This window comes from Notechis scutatus, chromosome 3 (genome assembly GCF_049901735.1).
Source record: "Notechis scutatus isolate UNSWTSFEM ecotype Mainland chromosome 3, rNotScu1.2, whole genome shotgun sequence".
In the NCBI taxonomy this organism is placed as follows: domain Eukaryota; kingdom Metazoa; phylum Chordata; class Lepidosauria; order Squamata; family Elapidae; genus Notechis; species Notechis scutatus.
This window is the reverse complement of record NC_142011.1, coordinates 149864246-149884424: the sequence shown is the minus strand read 5'-3', so window position 1 is coordinate 149884424 and position 20179 is coordinate 149864246.

Here is a 20179-nt window from a genome sequence, read left to right as displayed (position 1 = left end):
TATCTGAATAGCATCCAGGTTGACCACTGGATCACAGAATAGAAGCAAAGGTCAGCCTCAAAGTTCAAGAGACCAAAAGGAACCCTGATTTTGATACCATTACAGGAATTAGAGGAGGCCTGAGATTCTTTTTTGAATCTGAAGCTTGAGTGAAGCGTCCTTTTATGGAGTAGCAAAGAAAGACTTCGGTTGCTCTTAAGTCTGTTGCTCCCCATCCTCACCCAAAAGCTCATGCTATCTGTTCACACATGCATTTCTTCCAACTAGATTTGCATCCAGGATGGTAAGGGATTGCTCCCTCTGACAAGCCAGCAAACAGTAGGTGGACTAGATTGCTTTGGGAAAACCAGGATCTGAATCACCTAACACCAGCATAAATATTTTTCTACTTCTGCTTCTCTGTTTTTTTTTTGTTTTTTTTTAAGAAACAGGCCCTTCGCCCTCTTTTCACTTTGCTTCCATTAGTAGCAAATCCCCCTTGTCCTTTTTAATTTTTAATTACCATTGTCTGTTCACCTTTGTTTTACCCATGACATCTTCAATTTAAACAGTATCAGAGAGGTTGATGTGAACAGTTTTCTTTTCAGCTTAAGTGACTGCAGCTCGTTTAGTTGTTAATTATGCAGGGAGGTTTGCATGGCTGCGGCTGGTAATTTGAATATGCTCCTAATGTCAGGTCTGTGTCTGGGCAGCTGAGCTTGTAAAAGGATTATGATGTATATATGGTTAAGAGGGCTAATGAAAGAACCTCATTTAATCAAACCCAATTAATTAAATGAACTTATGATATTAACCCATCTTTCCGTGCATGTATAATTTATATTAATTGATCTTTCTGCACTGAAATTGACCAATCAGGTAGGGGCTGCTGACAGTCCGAGAAAGGGAGAACTACCATTAGCATTAGTTTGATGCAAACTGTAATTGATGGGTCAGTGTGTTTTAGGGATGTAACAAAAGCTTTGTTAATTGTCATAAGAAGTTCAAATTGATTGTGTCTGCATCAGTGCATAAATTTAAATTGATTAATGTTTGGTTCTAAAATTAATGTCTATACGGAATGGGGTGATACAACACTTTATTTACTGGATTCATTACCCCACTTAGGAAAGGCATAGAAATAACACTGGAGTTAGGTAACTGAGATCATTAAAGGATGAGTTCAGTGGAGCCGTCTGTGGGACAGCATTTTGACACTGCCAAGTCTGGGCAGCTCAGTCTGCGCACCCAAAGGCTATGCATAACCCCTTGGGTTCAACCTCCAAACTCTGAAGACCAACCATGGATCTTTCCTGAAGAACTTTGCAAGAGAAATAATGTTTACTATTGTAGATAAGAAACGTGATGTGAAGAATCCTGGGATGAGGGCTCATGCCGATTAGGATTTTGGCACTTGTGTCCAATTTCTTTTAAAAACTCATTGGGGAGACATCCACTCCAACTTGCACTGAATTTTGATAACTAAATTCAGAATCAGGAACTAATCATCAGGACAGAATTCGCTTTGAAGTCTCTTCTTTCTCCTCTTCCCATCTCCTCCTTCCAAATCAGCAAGATAATGTTGGGATAAATTTATCAATTTATACCTGGCAGTGTTCACGGTATGCAAGCCACATATTGGCATCTCTGTTCCAGAGCAAATCCTTTTTGGACATAGTTTATAGCACACACACACAACGGGACAATTTGTTCTCCTAGTTATCACTTTATATTTCAGTATCTTTTCTTTTCTGACATGCAATTTTGCAGGACTGAAGCAAGTAGCCAACCAAAGCAGGAGGGATGTGTGTGTGGAAAAAAAGTCAGTTTAATTCATTTATAACTCCCTTTTCTTCCCTGTCTTACCAAAGAAAAACTTACCATCTGTTTCTTATAAACTAATGCAAACAGAAAACGTGTAATGCATCCTAACCTCTCCTGTAAAATGTCTCTTTATTTTATTGGCGGTATAAAGCCGTTTGACTGCTCTGCTTTTGCTATGGCACCATCATTTTCTCAGAAAGGGGAGCTTTCCATTTTTCATGAGGAAGTATTTTGAACCGCACACAGTAGAGAAGATTAGATATCTTCTCCTCGCTGTCTTATTGAAGTATGGGATGCAATGTATCATTTACAGTCAGTTCCAGGAGTTTGAGGGAGAGGGGGGTGGAGAGATATTTTCAAACAACCCTCCATGTGGTGGCACTAGCGAGTAGCAAACATCTCCATCACTGGTCCTGGAACACCTTCTTTACTTTTAGAAGTTTTGAGGTTGTAGCAATGGGTACCCCCCTCCTTTTTTGCCTCAGTTTCATTTGCTTCTTTTATAGAAGATAGAAAGGCAAAACAAACTCCACTTGTTGCAAGGGAAGAAGGAAAACAGTTGGCAGCTGTCCCACACAGCAATATTCTGCATAGTTTCTGACACTCTTGGTAAATCAAACTCTTTTCATTAGCTTAAATTGTGTGATTAGGGTTCATCGTTTTATTAGCTGGTTTTGCATGCTTTATATAACGGAGTAAAAAGGGAAATGAAGATACATCCACGGTATCGTGGCAAGTTCTGGGTAACTCTAATTCGTGTTTAACATCACATTTAACTGAGCCTTTAGAATTAGCTCTCAAAAATATCATCTGCTCTGTTTAGATTTTAATGGGCAAAGCTTTATTCTAGATGGGCACTTGAATATTTTTTCAGTATGTATCAGCACAAGAAGTACCTTAGCATACTAAATACTTCACTGGATATGTCACACATGAAAATAAGATGGAAAAGAAACCATGGGTGGAATTTATTACTTGCATTATGTTTTTTAAAAAAAATAGAAGAGAAGGATTTAGCCTATTCCATGATGTGTTGGAAATTATCGCTGCAAACATTTTGTGCTCCATGGTGGGAACAGAGATTTTTTTAAAAATACACTTTAAAACTCAGATCTTGCTGTCATTTCAAAAAACAAAAAGGTAAATAAGAATTGCTTTGAAGATTGTGATATTTAAATGTTTCTTCATCAAGCCATATTATGAATAGATTGTAACTTCCCCATTAATGAAGATCACATGGATTTCTGTCACCAATCAAAAGCAGAAAGCAATGTCTCATAAGTGGGGTCTATGACAACCTGCCGTGGCCAATTCGCCATAGCCAACTCACTACGGGACAAGAGTTGCACTAATATCAAGTAAATAGTCTAATAGAATCATTTAAAAAGGGATGCCAAAGGAGGGACAAAATAAAATGTGAATGACAACAATTAAAATAATTTTAATTACTTTAAATAATTTTAAATTTTAAAAATTTAATTTTTTATTTTTTAAAAAAAATTGAATAATTAAATGAAATTGTTGAATTGTTCTGCAGCAAGTTGTCCCATAGTGAGTTGGCCATGGTGAGATGTCTCTTGGTGGGTTGGGTGCAGCAAGTTGGCTGCCTTGAGCTGTCCCATTCCATTGTAAGTGTAGTGATTGCTTACTCATATAGGGACTTGACCTGCTGCTTAGCAAAGCCCTGTGCCCCATAGGCACCTGGGGGACTGGGGCTGGGAGATAGTGTGATGTAATTGTTCAAAGCGTACTTTGGTGTTGTGACATGTGTGTCATCACTTTCACATCATGGAAGCCTGAACTCGCTTTCCTCTCTCCCCATTATGCTTTAGGCTAGTGCTATCCCTGATTTAATATTGTTACACAATTTACCGTGAATACTTCTCATCTCATTTGACTAGTCCTCTATTGTCATTTAGGGGCATTTCTGCCTTTGGCCTCACCTGTGCCTGCTCACTTGACTAATGATGCCCATAGGCCACATTGACTAATGGCACCATCTCCTGCAGTTGAGGCTTTTTGACTGATTCAGAAGGAGAAGCAAGGTTGGTGTTTCATATGTTTTGGCACTCTGGGCCAATGACTTAAAATCATTCCTGGGCCTCAGGTTTCCCAGATCACCTTCATTTTGTAAAATAAATTGTTCTTGATCCAGAATCCCTCAGTGGAGAATTGCTACATTTTGTACAGCACTTTATATAATAACAGTCCTGAATAAATACAAGTAGTACTCATAAGTACAAGTCAATGGTGGGATTCAAAAATTTTTACTACCAGTTCTGTGGGCGTGGCTTGGTAGGAGTGGCAGCGGAAGGATACTATAAAATCTCCAGTCAGAGGTGTTATTTTCCGGTTTTCTGAACTAATCAAAATTTCTGCTACCGGTTCTCCAGAACTGGTCAGAACCTGCTAAATACCACCTCTGGTACAAGTAATATGTCAGCTTTGCAATTCAGCTGCCACATTTTTTTTGAGAGAGAGAGAGAGAGAGTTAGAGGAGTTGAAAAGTTCAAGGTTATTCTGTATGTTGTATTACGAATTTCCAGTTGCAGTTAATTGGTTCTCGTGATTTAGGAAGTGTAGAAGTGGGAAGAGAGAAGGGAGGAGAGAAGGTAGATTCCAGATCTGTTTCTAATAAATCAATTGGAGAGATAATGTCTCGGAGTGATTGATATCATGGATACTTTCTGGATGCCTTACATAATACTCATTTGGCAAGCATAATTGGGACTTATTGGTTAAGCAAATTGTTACTTCCTTCCATCCTTCCTTCCTTCCTTCCTTCTTTTCTTTCCTTTCCTTCCCTTCCTTTCCTTCCTTTCTCTCTTTTTTGTCTTTCTCTCTTTTCTTTCCTTCCTTCCTTCCTTCCTTCCTTCCTTCCTTCCTTCCTTCCTTCCTTCCTTCCTTTCTTTTTCTTTCCTTTCTTTCTTTCTTTCTTTCTTTCTTTCTTTCTTTCTTTCTTTCTTTCTTTCTTTCTTTCTTTCTTTCTTTCTTTCTTTCTTTCTTTCTTAATATAGTTTGGCTATCCTATTGATGATGAAATGTGTGGACTTTCTTTTAAAAATGTATAAAATTCTGAGCTACTTGCACAGGCCTGGTTTAGCCAACACAGTGATCTCAGCATGATGTGGTTCCTACCTGCGGTGTAGCCATTAAATATGAAGAGACCATTAAACAATACTTAATTCTGCCTCGCAGATAGAGATAGAAAGATGTAATTCAGACTCATGTTTTGAACAGCTGAGTAGTTCCATGTCTTAATGGAGGGGTTGAGAGCTTCACTTTCACCTACGTTACTTAACTGCTATGAATTAATTGGAATTAATAAACTAACGCATATCTGACATTCCCTTTTGATATGTTGGGGGAAAAAAAGCAATGAAAGAAAAATTTGACCCTGGTTTTGTAACCGGCTGACAAACTGCAGTTAACGTGTAGCCCTTAATAGAACTACATCTGTATGGAAGGAAGTAACCAGTTGGGTACCCCAAGGTTCTGTTTCAGGCCCACTACTCTTCAACATCTTCATAAACAATTTAGATGGGGGAATAGAAGGGGAACTCATCAATCACTTAAATATGAGCCAGCAATGTGCTGCAGCTGCCCAAAAAAGTCAAAACAATGTTAGGCTGCATTAACAAAGAGATAGAATCAAAATCACGTGAAGTATTAGTACTGCTTTTATAAGACCTTGGTAAAACCACACTTGGAATATTGCGTTCAGGTTTGGTTACAACAACAACAAAAAAGATATCAAGACTTTGGAAAGAATACAGACAATAGTTGATTAGGGGTCTGGAAGCTAAAACCTATGAAAAACAGTTGCAGGAATTGGGTATGTCTACTCTAATGAAAAGAAGGACTAGGGGAGACATGTTAGCAGTGTTCCACTATCTCAGGGGTTGCCACAAAGAAGAGGGAGTCAAGCTATTCTCCAAAGCACCTGAGGGGAGGACAAGAAGCAATGAGTGGAAACTAATCAAGGAGAGAAGCAACTTAGAACTAAGGAGAAATTTTTTGACAGTTAGAACAATTAACCAGTGAAACAACTTGCCTCCAGAAGTTGTGAATGCTCCAACACTGGAAGTTTTTAAGAAGAGATTGGATAACCATTTGTCTGAAATGAGGTAGACTAGAGTATCTGAGCAGGAGGTTGGACTAGAACACCTCCAAGGTCCCTCCCAATTCTGATGATGTTTTGTTTTATGATCCGAAAGTTCAACTCTCATTTAGTAGAATATTAATATAATTCCACTTCTGAAGAGGAAAACAGGGATAAAGTTGGTGAAGGTATGCAAGAACCATACCTACCTTGATTCTGTAGGTATAGGTGGGGGTAGAAAAAGAAATTCTGGCAGAATTTCAAGTTTCTCTTATTATATCCTACAAGAAGAATTCCATTAGTCCTTATCTTATGTTTCCTGAACTGGCCTACCTTGATGGGCAAGCAGCTTCTGACCTTCACTTCATCACATATGTAGAATTGAGTCCCGAGAGAGAACAAATACCCTGGAGGCATCTCTCTCTGTGTGTGTGCACCAAATGATGAAAATAAAACTGCACCAACATAACACAAGTTTAGTTCCTGCTGTATGTGCATTGTGAGGCTGCACATAGGTCAGAGCTTGCATCACAATACTGCTTTTCTCATTTGAACAAACTCACTGGACGCTGCAGATGTCTCTGATATATTTACACAGGGAGGAAAAAAAATACTAAAAGTTAGCAATGAGATCAGGGACAACTGAATAGAAGAAATATTCACTGTTATTTCCTTTTAAATATTAATTATTTAAGTGAGAATGATTAACCAGTGGAACGGCTTGCTTTCAGAAGTTGTGGGTGCTCCATCACTAGAGGCTTTTAAGAAGAGACCGGACAACCATTTGTCTGTAATGGTATAGGGCCTCCTGCTTGAGCAAGGGGTTGGACTAGAAGATCTCCAAGGTCCCTTCCAACTCTGTTATTCTGTTAATTACCTGACCTCTCCTTATTGTGGAGCTGGGAGGAAAAACAAGGGAAGAACTTCAGATTTGTCCCAAATGTTCTTTTCTCAAAAGGCAACTGAACTTCCTTGGTTATTGTTTTTTCTTTGAATAGGTTTCACTTCTCATGCAAGAAGCTTCTTGGATGAAAAGTGAAACATTTTGAAAAACGTTTGAAAAACATTTCATTTTGAAAAAAGCATCTTTGGGACAACCATGACCTGGATGATTGAGAATCTTCATAGACAATTTGCTACCTGCCTCAATTCTAACAAGGATGAGCTTCAAAGGTGAGTATGGTCAGAGACACTGAAGAACCCAGGAGCTAAATGTGGAGAAAATGAACACATTCTTAGGGATCCCCAATATAAGAAACTAATTCCAGATACATAAGAACTTAGTATAAGCACTATCATCAAGTCTTCAAGATAAGGAGGAATCAAAGAATATTAAACCTGCTTTTAGCTAACGATGGGATTAAGGCATTCCAAATAAATGAAACCCTAATAAAAAGATCTTGAGGCTGATGTCATGTTTTTCACCTCTGTTCTGAGAGGTGCTTTTTGCTGATAAATTATACAGGGCAATCAACTTACATCCATTTCACTAGGAATGATGGACTGGACTTCCAGCCCATGGATCTTTTAAAGGCATGCATCTTGCCAACGGTCTCTTTAACGAGCTTAATTAATGGACCAGGTTTGACAAGTTGCACAAGAGAAAAGTTGTTTGCAGAAGACGGTCCATATTCCTATTGCTGCAGCATACATGAGTATTTATTATTTCTACTACTTGATGAGTCTGTTGAGTTTTAGCTTCGCCCTATATATCTTGAATTGTTGTGCTTATTTTCTTCAAGGAAATAGCATTGCCTTTTAGGGAAATGCCATTTTTAAACCATTCTACTTCTTGCTGAGGCTAATCCTTGTTTTAAGTGCCAGATGACAGATATGCAGAACTATGGCGTGTATAGTGTTCTTTCCTGGCTGGTTCTACCTGGAAATATCACCCATCTTTTCCCCTAATGAGTGGTAAGATTCTACTTACCTGTATTGCAGGGAGGGGAACTATAGCAGGCATGAAAAACAAATAGAAGCTGTAGCTGCTGTGCTCCCTGACTGAGCATGAGATATAAAGAAAAAGAGGAAATCATATATTACAATGAACTTTTATACTAGAAATGTATGTCCTCTTGAGCTCTGATTACAACATGAATACTTGAATGCAGCTCATCAGTCTGGAACCCGCATTACGTATCTGATATTAACACAGTTGAGAAAGTCCAGAAATATTTCACAAGAAGAGTTTTCCACTCCTCTACTCGTTGCAGAATACCTTATGCCACCAGACTCAAAATTCTAGACCTAGAAAACCTAGAACTATGCCACCTTTGGTCCGATCTAAATATAGTATATAAAATTAAACATTGCAATGTCCTATCTGTCAATGAATACTTCAGCTTCAACCATAACAATACAAGAGCACACAATAGATACAAACTCAAGGTTAACCGCACCAAACTTGACTGCAGAAAATACGACTTCAGCAACAGAGTGGTCAATGTCTGGAATACTCTACCTGACTCTGCAATTTCTTCCCCAAACCCCAAAAAACTTTAACCTTAGACTGTCTACTATTGACCTCACCCTTTTCCTAAGAGGTCTGTAGGGGGCATGCATAAGCGCACCAATGTGCCTACCGTCCCTGTCCTATTGTTTCTTTTATTTTTCTTATATGTATCCATTTCATGTATTCATAACTATGTTTATACTTATACCTGTTATCTTGTAAGCGATTGACAAATCAAATAAATAAAATAGATAAATACATGTACCTTCCACAAATGTGTGCAGTGGCTTTCAAATTTCTGCTGCTAAGCAGGAAGTTGTTCAGTGAATTTTGCCCAAATTGTATAATCTTTCTTGTCACAGATGTTAAGTGAATTTTTGCATTTCTAGTTCTATTCTAGTCCATATCATCCTAGCTCTAGATTAGATTAGATTAGATTAGAACAGAACAGAACAGAACAGAACAGAACAGAACAGAATAGAATAGAATAGAATAGAATAGAATAGAATAGAATAGAATAGAATAGAATAGAATAGAATAGAATAGAATCACAAAGTTGGAAGGGACTTGGAGGTCTTCTATTCCAACCTCCTGCTAAGGCAGGAAACCCAATTGCATTTCAGACAAATGGTTGTCCAATCTCTTCTTAAAACTTCAAGTGTTGGAGCATTTACAATTTCTGGAGGCAGTAAATATATGTAAATATATCAGAGACATCTGCAGCATCTCATGGGTTTGTCCAAATGAAAAAAACAGTATGGAGCTATTGTGATGCAAGCTCTGACCTATGTGGAACATCACAATGCACATACAAAAGGGACTAAACTTGTGTTATGTTGGTGCAGTGTTGTTTTCATCATTTGGTGCACACACACAGAGAGAGATGCCTCCAGGGTATTTGTTCTCTCTCGGGACTCAATTCTACATATGTGATGAAGTGAAGGTCAGAAGCTGCTTGCCCATCAAGGTAGGCCAGTTCAGGAAACATAAGATAAGGACTAATGGAATTCTTCTTGTAGGATATAATAAGAGAAACTTGAAATTCTGCCAGAATTTCTTTTTCTACCCCCACCTATACCTACAGAATCAAGGTAGGTATGGTTCTTGCATACCTTCACCAACTTTATCCCTGTTTTCCTCTTCAGAAGTGGAATTATATTAATATTCTACTAAATGAGAGTTGAACTTTCGGATCATAAAACAAAACATCATCAGCATTGGGAGAGACCTTGGAGGTGTTCTAGTCCAACCTCCTGCTCAGATACTCTAGTCTACCCCATTTCAGACAAATGGTTATCCAAGTTAGCAACACAGTTGTTAAGTGAATTTGGCTTCCCTGCTGACTTTGCTTTGCAGAAGATTGCAAAGGGTGATCACTGCTACTGCCATAAATAGGAACCAATTGCCAAGCATCCAAATTTTCATCATATGACCATGGTGCAATGATCATAAGTGTGAAAATGATCATAAGTCAGTTTTTTAGTGCTGTTGTAACTTCAAACAGTCACCAAACAAATGGTTGTAAGTCAAGGACTACCTGTAAAAGGTACTCTCTCTGCAGAGAAATCCCTTTTCAGCCCAACAAAGAGTGAAAGGGCCTTTAAAAATTGAAATCCCCAGCTTGAGCCTGATCTTTACCTCAGAAAGAAAATGTGTACCTTGCTGTCAATGCAGAATGTTGTGGACTCACAAAATTATAATAGTTTCTGATGAAATTGCTGAGGAAAAAAATCAGTTGTATCAGGGTGGGGGAGGGGAGTATTAGTTAAATCAGGAATGGGCAACTATGGCAACTGTGGACCTGTGGACTTCAACTCCCAGAATTCACATGGCTGGCTCAGGAATTCTGGGAATTGAAGTCCGCAGGTTTTAAAGTTGCCATAGTAGCCCATCTCTCAGTTACATTGTTCCTTCCTGTAATTCCATAAGATCTCTGTTCTGTTATGAAGCAGCAATACTTTTCCCACAACCTACAGTAGTTGAATGATCAATCTCATAGTAAGGAAAAGTAGATAAGCTCCTGAATGTAGTGGTATCCAATGGTGGATAAGTGTTGTTCAAGTATGCCCCATGAGCTAAGGCTTGACCACATGTGTCTTATGTTCTCATCCTTGGCATCTTGACACAAATATTTACATGTTTTTCCTATATCAAGGTTCCCAATTAAGCAATCTGACCATTCGTGTTGGTAAAATTGGAACTCCAAATTCTCAAAAAATCCCATCACACTTGGAAGTGTGTCCCCTTTTCCAGTGATCCAGAATTGCTTCCATCTAAATTGACTAAAATAGTCAAGAACTTGTCAAGATGCTACAGGCAGTTGTATCCATGTATGTAACATGGATGGAGGACTGAGGTAGATTCTGTGAATGAGAAACTAGGTAGAACACGGATACCTGTCTGAATGCAGCAAAAGTTCTATTTTTGTGTTTAAATTCAATCCATTATTTAGGTTTCCCTGAAGCTTTGGAATCAATATGAGATCCCTCGGCTTTCATGACTGTCGCCATTTCTCAGGGATGGGTCTTTGCTACTGCAGCCTTCTGTTGCAAAAGCCAACAAATCTTTGTGTTTATTAATGTTTCCAACGATCATACCTGAAGCAAAGGGGATAGAGAGAAATTAGTTTTGGGTCTCAAAAGCTATCTGTCGTTTTCTGCCAAACCTACCCCAAAGGATATGTTGCAAGATTCTCTTCTTATTTACAATTGTTTGGGAGGGGAGAGCGATAAGGACAATATTTGTCCCTTTGTCATGTTCCTTTAGCAGGGCATGTTGAGTCAAGTGAACAGGTATTCCTCCCCACCCGTATTGATCAGTGATCATGGCAAAGAGCTATTATTAGATTTTGAAGGGGGAAAGGGGAAAGCATTAGAAATGAAAAGGAGAACGTGGGACAGGTTATTGATGATGGTAATAACTGTGCACAGTGGTCTCTAAACACCGAAGCTGTAAAGTTGACCAGATGAGGAGATCAGTATAGATATGTTGAGAGGATCAGACAATATGAAGAAGTATGGAGCATATTGTCTTACCTGGCAGAGTTATTAAAGTTCATTAGAGGAAGATGAACTGTTTCAATATGTTAAACACTTGAGGCTGTTAGGAAATAGTTACTATCACGGAAAGAGGCATTGGGGGGAGCTTTCCATTTTCTCACACAAACAGACACACTGAGAAATACAATTCTGGTTTGTTTCAGAGCTGGTAGCTGAGCTTTAACATTTCTTTAGCTGCTTTATCATAACATGTTTTTTTTTTCCTGCAGCAAAAATATTCATAATAACAACTAGGACCAATTGTTATTATGAATAACAAGTAAGCATTTGGCTAAAACTCTTATTCTTGCATATGTAACAGTGATAATATATATTATTTTACCTTTGTTACCATAAAGTCTAAAATGATGAGTGCAGATATATGTACAATGCTCCTTCAAATCTGTCTGTCTGTACATATACACAGTTTATATAGTATGTTGGAAAAAGAATCCCCCTTAAACATTTAACACAAGATGGAATAAGTGGGCTGAAGTATTGGGAAGTATTTTGAACACAGATCTCTAAAGGAATGAATATACTTGTATTACTCAATCTCTTTGAGATCTTTTTTTTTTTTTGTAAATTTTATTTGAGTTTTCACAAAGAGAAAAAAATACAAATAAAACATCTTTTTTGAAAGTAGCGTAATCCCGGGTTACAGTTCTTCGTACAGACACAAATTCAGGTTCATGCTCATTTTTATATTATATTCCATATCTTATTACTATTTTACATTTTCTGCATAGCTTCTCCCCTCTTTTAATTTTCTCAATTTTATTTTAATTATCTCATCTCAATTCAAATCATTGTATTTATATTTTTTGTCTGTCCTGTTTCAATTATCTATTATCTTTTCTCATTAAACAAAATTTCTCCTGTAGTTACTGATTGGAGTATGACACGTTTATATCTTTTCCCTAAAGTTGTAACATTCAATATAATACATAACTTCCATTCGGATTCTGCTTGGTACATTCTTAAAATACACACTGTATTCTTAAAAAAAGAAAAAAATTATAAATGTATATAATTAAAACAACATTCCATTCCAATTCAATTCTTTCATTAATATTAATATTCATTAAAGTCTTAACATCTTTAACATTACTTTTCAATTAAATATCATACTTCTATGGGAACAATTATAAGCTTTCCATAGTTAATTCCCTCCCACTTCATTTATATTTTATAAAACATTAACTAATTAAAATGTTCCCGTTCCTTCCTAATTCAATTTTCTCATTTATTTTATTTCACTTATTTTATTCACAAACACTTCACTAAATTACACTAACTATTTTATCCCTCATTTTAATCATACGTTGTTTCCAATTTTCTAAAATTATTTCTATTACTAATATAACAATACAATCTTATGTACCTTTACAGAATCCCTTTTTCAGTTAGATTTTCACCCATTATCTCTAAATAGGTCCCATTTCTCTATATCTTGCTCTGGTCCTTTGTAACTTCTTTTCCTTTCTTTCTTCCCTCTCTTCTTCTCTCTCCCCTTTTTACCACCTTGTCTTTCTACCTCTATTTCTCTCTTCTGTATTCCCCTTTTCTGTTGCTTTCCAGTATTATACTTATTTTTTGAATTATTTTTCTTTTCTTTGGTTGTTTTTTTAAGTCTTAAATTCTCCATTCTCTTTCCCCCCTTTCCTTTTTCTTCCCCACATAAAATTACTTGTTCATTAAAGATGGCTTCTTCTTTGTCCCAGTCTTCTTGTTTTGCAGTCTTTTCTTGTTGTTTCTTATAGTTCCAAATCTCCATTTCTAAGAATTGAAAGACGAAGCCAAAAGAACCCTCCCCTTCTTGTGCATCTTCTTTGTACTTTTTAAGTTCCGTTTTCAATTCATCCAGAAGTGGTGCCATTGTATAAATTTTTAAACAACCACCCGATTGATTCAAATATAATAACCAAGAATCCAAAGATCACCAAATAATCCAAATACACACAAGCTGTTTCTTTTTTGCTCTTTTTTTTCACTTTCTCTTCCTGGGGTTACTGTTTAGTTGCAAAGTTTCAGTTTCAGTTAAAATGTATCTTTTAGAAGTCTTGTTGAAGTTTTACTGTAGATTCTTTTTAATTCCAGGCAGTCTCTTCCCTCTTCCAGATCCTGCCCTTATTCTTTTTCTCTCCCTTCCTGCTTATGAAAAAGAAAAATTTTAATGTCCAGAAATCTTTATTATCCCTTTGGCATTTTGCTTTATTTTCAGCTTAATTGCCTATTGATGTCAAAGCGGATTTTTCCAATTTCTTATTTAAGTCTCTTAGTTGTCAGTATAGGGAAGGAGAGAGAAGAAAAAAAAAGCCAAACCTTTCCCTTTTCCCTTTCCTTCACTGCTTCTGACTCTTCTTTGGGAGCGATGTTATTTTTTGTAAGTTTAAATTCCAGGGTACCTTCATTGTTGCTTTTACAGTTTTACCCAGTCAGCCAAAACCTTCACTTCTTATCTTCCTCCTGCAGATTCTTTTCTGGTCGAGTTCTCCTTTGTGGTGGCCATTTCTGACCACCGCTGTAACCGCCTTCGGGAAAGAGAGTAATGGCCAGCTGAGGAGGAGAGATGCGGCTCTCCTCAACCCTGCTGGCAGTCTCCCCCCTTTTCACCACCTCTACAGGATGGCTTAGCCCCGAAACCAGCTGGCTCAGGGCGCTCCAGCGGCGGGCCCAGACAGAAACCGCACACGATTGCGGATTTCTGTCTGTCGCCGAAGCCCTTCAAACTGGAAGTCAATCTCTTTGAGATCTTAAGCTTCGGTCTCCAGTAAAGTTGTCACCCAGGTTATATTAAAAGCTGTGAAATCCAACTCCCTGCTCAGCGCAGATATCTAAATTATAGCATCCACAATATCCAACCTTTGACTAAAAATAGAAAAACAAACAAATAAATACATACATACATTAATCTTATTTTTTTCTTACTTCTTAACCGCCCATCTCTCCCTCAAAGAGATGTTCTGGGCAGTGAATATTAATAGATTATTTTGCTTGGTGATGAGTTTTTTAAACCCAGACAATGCTTATTTTAACTACAAGAACAATTGTGTCTATTATTTAGTTAAAATAAAACACCAGCTGAAAAATTCTGGAGCTGAAATCCATAAGTCTTAAAATTGCCAAGTTTGAAGATCCTTGGTTTATGGCTATGTTTATGAAGTTAGTTATGGCTAAATGAAGTTAGCTTAGTGATATTTCATTTCATTAGCATCAACTCTAAGCTGTGAGCAGGTCTGTGAGCCAGTCAAGGAGTTAGATAAGATTGTAGATGCCCAATAACATGGTTAAGAATTAATATCCTTTGGGTTCTATTTAGCAATGCAAACACCTACATATTTCTGATTTTTTTAGCATGTTTATCTTTTTATTTGAATGACACTTGGGTATTTTTCTAAGAAACAGAATTCCAAATAAAAAATGAGGAAAACTCTTAACTATCCAATTTTTAGGTTAAATAGCTTGCTTTTAATAAAGCTATGGTTCTTCCTATCATATTTTTTTAGGCTGCAGTCTGTTATGCAGTATCATAAGAGCTGTAGTTGTATTGGACTGGTCCTAAATCAGTGTTACTGATGTGATGAGACTACTACAACTCCAAAAATTTAAAAGAAGTGTGACCAGTAACCATGGCGGCTATATATTTTGAGATGCAATTCCAATATATCAAAGGCAACAAATCAGATAAGGTTTCACATGAGCTGAAGCTGAAGGAAGGAAGGAAGGAAGGAAGGAAGGAAGGAAGGAAGGAAGGAAGGAAGGAAGGAAGGAAGGAAGGAAGGAAGGAAGGAAGGAAGGAAGGAAGGAAGGTGAGGAGGGCAAAATATTTACTATATTTAACTTGTTACAGGCTCTAGGGAAATGTTGCTACCTAACTCATTTGCTGAGAGTGACTTAGTTAAATCAGATCACAAATAGCAGAAATGCAAGGACTTTCTTTCTAATAAGGACCTGGCTTTATGTTCCCCATGTTGGCTTCTTTAGCCTTTTAAAAAATAATAGTCCAATACCATCTACACATGGTGTTACTTTTGCCCTGTTTTACTATATGGCCTCTGCCCTATTAATCTTTCCATATGAGCAGTTTCTCTGTTTAATTAAATTGAGCCCAATGAGGCATTGCACTGTCTCATGAGAAGTCCATTCATCTTTATTTGATTCTTTGTTGACATCTACGTTTGCCCTATGACATAGGTTAAGTCATTGAGTGGCCATTACCTCCTTGTTTGCTCTCTCTTCTGTTTCTTCTAACCACCTTCCCAAAGTCAAATCCAGATGATTTGTGCCAATTTCATGGGGGCACAAACTGGAACATCCGATAACTTTCTACATGGCTGACTTTATACAATCTCGCTTGTACATCTCATGCTGTTGCGTCTGTCAAAACACAATTCTTCTCTTCTGTCCCCATCGTTTCTTATGGATTCTGATATAGCTATGAGAACTAGAGGTCTCAATTATAAAATGTCATGACATTGCCATACATTTAAAAAAAACAACCCTTCAATTTCATAGTATTGTTTTGTGATTATTTCATGGCAGCCTTGAACCATGACTGAAATCAATTGTGGCCCCTTTAATAGACTGGATGATACAAATTATGAGCAGATCTGACTAAAATGCGCATATTGCTATGAATATTTTATATCATGCCAGGGGAAAAAGTTCACACTGGCATTATATGGTATTAGAACATTAGGTTATATGGTATTAGAACAGTAGTCAGAGAACCGGTGGGGAGGGGGAGGAAATTACAACAGGAAAACAAAATACATATTGAAAGACTGTAACCCTTCCCAGGTGTACTTAAAACATAAAACCTTTTGGCAACATTGTAATTTTTATTATGACGGAAAAGGAAGAAATCATTTGGGACATGTTGCACGATGGACGGTACCTAATTTAACTTGGATTGGTATTTTAAGTTGATTTAAATCATATATACATGATTTAAAAATAGATGCCTAGAAAATTCCCTGTTTAAATTTTCCAAACAGGTAAAGTGAATTTGTTTGTTGGCTCATATGCCTTTGTATTCTTCCTCCTAAAATGTTCAGGGAGAAAGCAGTGTATTGCGTTCTGCTCAGTGGTGGGATTCAATTTTTTTTACTACCGGTTCTGTGGGCGTGGCTTGGTGGGCATGGTGTGGCATGGTGGGTGTGGCATGGTGGGTGGAGCTCGGTGGGTGTGGCAGGGGAAGGATACTGCAAAATCCCCATTCCCTCCCCACTCCTGGGGGAAGGTTACTGCAAAATCCCATTCTTTCCACACCCCACTAACCTGCTTTCCAGCTCGGTTCTCCTGTGCAGGGCAACAAAAGAAGACCCAGCCATTCAGCTGGGACTCAGGAGGCAGAGAATAAATGGGGGTGGGGCCGGTCAGAGGTGGCATTTGCTGGTTCTCTGAACTACTCAAAATTTCTGCTACTGATTCTCCAGAACTGCTCAAAATTTTTGCTACCAGTTCTGGTCAAAACCTGCTGAATACCACCTCTGGTTCTACTGATGTCTTCATTCAATATCAGACAGGAAGGTATTTTTTTAAAAAAAATATTATCCCAAATACTAGTCTAGTCTTCTGTCTCCTGTTAAATTAAGTTCAACTCCTGCTATCTGAGAAGTAAGGCAGTTCAAGGTCTTTTGGATTTTCTCTTTCATGTTCTACAGATTTGGAAGTTCTGGAAGTCTCTCCACTCATATAGCAATGAAGTTCAATCCCTGCTTAGTTTTTTGGGAACAGATGGGATAGGTCTACATACAGATCATTCTTGACTTTAATGACTGTTCAAAGTTAGTTACAGCAACACTGAAAAAAGTGACTTACGACCAATTTTCACACGTATGATCATTGCAGCATTCCCTTGGTCATGTAATCACAATCCAGATGCTAGCAATTGCAGAGTTCCGAGGTTCATGTGATCTCCTTTTTCGACTTTCTGACAAGCAAAGTCAATGGGGAGGACAGATTCACTGAGCAACCTTGTTACTCACTTAACAATGGCAGTGATTCACTTAACAGCAGTGGTGAGAAAGGTTGTAAAATGGGACAAAACTCTGCTACTGTCTCACTTAGCAATGGCAATTTGGGGTTCAGTTGAGGACTACCTGTATTGAAAATAAATGCTCAGTTTTAATGTAATCTTCTCCATCCTTCACGTTTGTTTGATGCAAAAGACAAGCCCTGCTGCTAGAAAATCAGCCTCCAATTTGAGTTTCAACATTCTTTCTGCTTTCTCCCTGGATTGATGCTACGGCTTTATATTGCAGGTTCAAGCATTTTTATTATTACATCGATCACGGAGAGCATTCCCAAACTCCAAACTCTATCTTACAAGGAAACTCAATTAATCAATTAGAATAGTGGACTCAAATTACAGGAGAGTTATGCGCTTCTCTATTGGAACTTGTGGTGCATTACATCAATTAAGAATCCTTAATTCCTAAATGGCATGAAGAAACAAAGTATGAGTCATCTCAAATGTTTACCTTCTATAAGCCATCAGTGCTAATGGTTTCTTAACCTTTCTAAATTGAAGACGGGCTTTCTTTGTACGGAAAACGAAATCCATGGCAGGGCAGTGTAGTATTACAGTGTGCAGCGCATACTTAATTGGTATAAGCAAAAAAAAAGTGAGCTTTCCTTGTGTTCTTTTTCTAACCAGATATGATCACAAAAGGCTCTCACACACCAAGAGCTGCACTTAAGCCAATCAATGAGTCAATGACTCATAATATTCTTAAAAAAAAAAAAAAAAAACCTAGGGTGAGATTTTGTTAAAACCAATTTTTTTTTGAGGGGGGAGCAGAAATATCATATTAGCACTCTATCATAAGACTATGATATGAAAATAAAATCAAAATACATGTAAACGTTTTTATTGGGATTAAGAAAATCACTGATTCTCCAGGCTTTGCAATCCCACCAAGCATTTTGCAGTGGCCTTGCTATAGAAGTGGGGAACTTAATATCCTCCAAATGGCACCAAATACCTTACATTCTCAGCCTTATTCAACATTTTTAAGGGTATGAGGGGCTAGGGTTGTAGTCCTAAATAATCCTGCATTTTTCTTTATTCTCAGCCAATCGGTAAGAACTGTGTAAAAAAAAAAACACTTGTCCAAAAGAAGAAGAGAACATTAGGACAATGGCAAAATAGTGACATTCTTACACTTAGTTACAAGGTTAGCAGGTGAGTAAATATCCTGCATGGATGTCTTTGTGTGTCTGCAAATAATGAAATGAGTTTCATTAACCCCATGTCTTTTATATGTGACTTATGGCATTGGAGAGAGAGAGAGATGGGGGGGGGGGGGGAGGGAGGGAGGGAGGGAGGGAGGGAGGGAGGATGGAACTTGCATTGTGACTTCACAATGCTTTGTTTGGACATTCTGATAACACCCTCAGATCCTACAGATGTTTTTGGTGTTGCATTTCATTTTGAAGTTCTGTTCCCCCTGGTCTACAGCTTTCCTGACTTTCTAAGCTTCTTCATATCAATCCCCAAGGAAGACACCAAAATGGAATTTCACTTGTTGGGAGTTTTTCAATAGCCACTCTCATTGCCAAGGGAAAATCCTGTCCTTAAGATATTTCTGAAAAATTTCACTCTCACTGGATGAATTTAGAGAAATTATTCTCTCACTTTCTCCTCCATTAAATTCCAATTTCCCATCTCTAAATTTTAATTGAACATCTTCTAGAGAGTTTCACATTCCTTATGTCTGCTCTGATACATTATCCTGAAGAAATTTCATTGGCTATTAGTTCTTCATACTTCAGAAATAAACTCTCTGGTGAAAAATACAACGGGAAATAGTTTTGCCAATAGGAAGATTCCAAAACACAGAAGTCATCCATAAATTCCTTTATTCTTGTATCAAGACAGAACCCATTGTTTCAAGAAACAGGGCCTTTGTCTATCACCATAACTCTTCTAACACTTATCTTAAAAGACATTAGGTTAGTTTGAGTATGTATTAATATAGCACAGCATAGCATAGCATAGCATAGCATAGCATAGCATAACATAACATAACATAACATAACATAACATAACATAACATAACATAACATAACATAACATAACATAACATAACACAACACAACACAACATAACATAACAATATATGTGTAATATATTAATTATTATATGTATTATATTATGTTGTGTTATGTTTGTTACATTAAGTCATGTTACAATATTATTGTATTGTATTGTATTGTATTGTATTGTATTGTATTGTATTGTATTGTATTGCATTGCATTGCATTGCATTGCATTGCATTGCATTGCATTGTATTATTATATTATATTTGCAAGCAAAAACTTGGGGATTGTGTAAGTGTGTGTATGAGTAAAATACCATTGCTTTTTTGTCTGTATGTTATTAAGAACCATCCAATCTAAAGAAATATGAAAGTTAGACACGTATTAACCAGTGGTGGGACTCAATTTTTTTTACTACTGGTTCTGTGGACGTGGCTTGGTTGGCATGGCTGGCTTGGTGGGTGAGGCAGGGGAAGGATACTGAAAAATCCCATTCCCTCCCCATCCCACTAACCTGCTTTCCAGCTCCATTCTCCTGTGCAGGGCAACAAAAGAAGACCCAGCCAATCAGCTGGGACTCAGGAGGGAGAGAATAGATGGGGGCGGGGCCAGTCAGAGGTGGTATTTGCCAGTTTTCCAAACTACTCAAAATTTCCGCTACCAGTTCTCCAGAACTGGCCAGAACCTGCTGAATACCACCTCTGGTATTAACATTTTATGATGAAGATGGATCG